Here is a 2,955-nt window from a genome sequence, read left to right on the forward strand (position 1 = left end):
TACTTCAAGGTTATTGAGGGAGGCTTGCTGATTCTTTATTAAAGTTTGTTGTTCATTAATAGTAGAAGCAATAGCATCGTGTCTCTTTTCCGAGGCTTCCATAAACTTCATCAACATGGTCTCTAGATCGAGTTTCTTCTTGGCTGGTGGTTGCTCCTTTTGATATAAGCCTTGGCTTGTCTGTCTATACTTCTCTTCTTTTTGCTTCTTAAACTCTTCATATGGCAGCCACTCCTTCTTTGGTTTCCACCAATCTTCATCAAACTTATCCCCACTCGAGTAACACACTTGAGCTTTTCTGTTCCCAAACTCATCTAAATTGCAGTCCTTGGTCAAGTGCGAATCACTACACCTCTCGCAACCCATTCTTATGGCATGAATTGAGTGGTCCATTTGTGTCAACCTCCGGTCCATATTATTTAGCATAGCCATCATGGCTGCTATTTCTTCAGTTTGGGTTCCCTCCACCGCCTTTGATTCCATCTTGCCTAGGGTTGTGGTATTCGCGAGAGTGTTTCGTGAATTCTTCAATTAATTACTTGACTTCGCCCGAATTTTTCCTTGTAAGTGGTCCTTGAGAATCAAGGAGTTGTCGTGTCATCACGTTTACCCCATCATAAAATATTGATACCTCATGTTGAATGTTAAGGTCATGTTGAGGACAATTCCTTAACAACCCTTTGTAACAGTCCCAAGCTTCATAAAGTGACTCTCCCGGGTTTTGCTCAAAATTGGCTATTGCCTGTTTGAGTTTAGCAATCTTGGATGGTGGACAATATTGATCTAAAAACTGCTCACACATTTGAGCCCAAGTAGTTACGGTACCGGGTGAAAGTGCTTTCAACCAATCCTTTGTAGGTCCTTTAAAGGTAACGGGGAGCATCCTTAGCAAAATGGTGTCGGTGTTAATATTTGGGACATTGAAGTAACTGGAAATGTCATTCACTTCATCTAAGTGTTTGAATGCATCCTCGTGATCCTTTCCATAGAAAGGGATATCCTTTAGTGCGGAAAGGATATTTCCCTTTAGCTCGAATGTGGCAGTGGCAGGGATGGCAGGTTGTACTAATCCTGGACCAACATCCTCTCGAATTCTCTTTCTCTAAGCTCCCATGGACATTTCCTCAATATTTTCCATCTTGTGCCTTGGCTCGTTCTCGGGTTCGTTCGTATGTTCTTCAAATTCGGGCTCGGTATCGTACTCGGATTCGGTTTGGAAGGGTATTTGAAACATCCGAGAAATACGACCCAAAAATTTTGTTTTTAAATAATAATAATACTCATAACACTCAATGTCATATAATAAACCCATACGCCGGGTATCTCAAAGCCATAATAAAAACGTCATACCAAGAACTGTATCAAATCATATCTAAGTATATGAACAAAACTACCAGGAATAAAGCTGAAGCTGTGGTGTGTGCGATGCCATCAACCCGAGCCCTTCCCTTTACTTACGGAAGTACCTGAAACCAAAACTGAAACTGTAATCACAAATCTTAGTGAGCTCCACTAAACTACCACATACCATAAAACAACATATAAACACATACTGGGCCTTGCCCACTGCATCGGACCGAAGTCCAGAAACTGCATCGGACCGAAATCTGGAACTAACCAGTGCCTTGCCCTCTGCATCGGACAGAAGTCCGGAAACTGCATCGGATCGAAGTCCGGAACTGACTGCATTGGACCGAAGTCCGGAACCAACTGCATCGGACCAAAGTCCGGAACTGACTGAGTATAACATAGCATGGCATAAACATATTAACTAGAATGAACACATAAACTACACTCTGCATCGAGTCGTAGCCCGGAACACATAACACATAAATCCTGTCTGAGCCACGAAGGAATCAAACATACTAAAAACTGCATCGGACCAAAGTTCGGAAACTACTACTAGCTAAACGGGGCGACATTATGGCCTTATACCCGTTCCTACTGGAAGAAAACTCACCTCGTAAACTGGCTGGTAAATGACCGGCTTTGGAAACTATTCGCTGCTGCTCCAGTATCTTCCCGGCTACAATTTCCATAACACATTGAATCAAATACTGATAACTATACTGAGGGTAAAATGACTATTTTACCCCTGGTCAAAGTTAACCCTATTCGTCAAATTCAACATACAGTTGACCTGACTCGTCGAGTTGGGTCACCAACTCGTCGAGTCCTCAACCTCACTTCTTTGCTTCTAATCGATACTACTCGTCGAGTTTGGCATAGACTCGATGAGTTCCCCTTTTATGCTATCACCTAATCGATCTGCATCCGACTCGCCGAGTTGTATGAACAACTCGTCGAGTCCTCCTTCAACGTATGAACACTCTGGCTGTGACTCGCCGAGTTGTATGAACAACTCGGCGAGTCTGATCTAGAGGTATGAAGACTATCTTGGACTCGCAACTCGACTCTCTGAGTCCAAAGAATGACTCACCGAGTCGCATGCATGCAATTACTATTCAGACGATTCTGCTCAAAACCAATGCATCCAAATGATAGATTTGGGCTCCTAAGGCCTGCTTTGCACGTAAAGGTTTCATTTTTACATGCACATACACTCCTAAAGAAGTTTATAGGCTTAAAATGCATGAATAAGGCTAGATCTAGGGTTTGTATGCAACAAGGCTCAAGAAAGGTATTAGATATGGGTTTTGGGACAAAAATATGATTAGATCTAAAAGCTATAACACTTACACGAGCTCCCATACTAGATTAAGCTCACAAATGGGCAAAAAGGTAACCTAAATGAGATTCTTGAAGAAAAACAACAAAAGAACAGAAAGGGTCCGATTAATACCTCAAATGACTCTGAAATGGATGCAAGATCTTGTTCCCCTTCTTCTCCTTTGGATCTAGCCTTCCTCCTCTCTTCCAATCTTCACTTCTTACACAAAAATGCCCAAAAACACTCAAGATAGGTTAGGGTATGGCTATGAAACATTCTGAGGG

At 42.2% G+C, this 2,955-nt stretch overlaps 1 non-coding gene across 1 annotated transcript; it reads left to right on the forward strand.

Annotated features, from left to right (window-relative positions):
- The first annotated feature begins 647 nt into the window (after window positions 1-647).
- LOC145033141 (small nucleolar RNA R71) lies at window positions 648-754 on the forward strand. Its single transcript, XR_013677380.1, has one exon. It is a non-coding gene; the product is annotated as a small nucleolar RNA R71 (small nucleolar RNA).
- Window positions 755-2,955: the final 2,201 nt, after the last annotated feature.

Source organism: Lactuca saligna, chromosome 2, assembly GCF_052625555.1.
Source record: "Lactuca saligna cultivar CGN05327 chromosome 2, ASM5262555v1, whole genome shotgun sequence".
Lineage (NCBI taxonomy): Eukaryota > Viridiplantae > Streptophyta > Magnoliopsida > Asterales > Asteraceae > Lactuca > Lactuca saligna.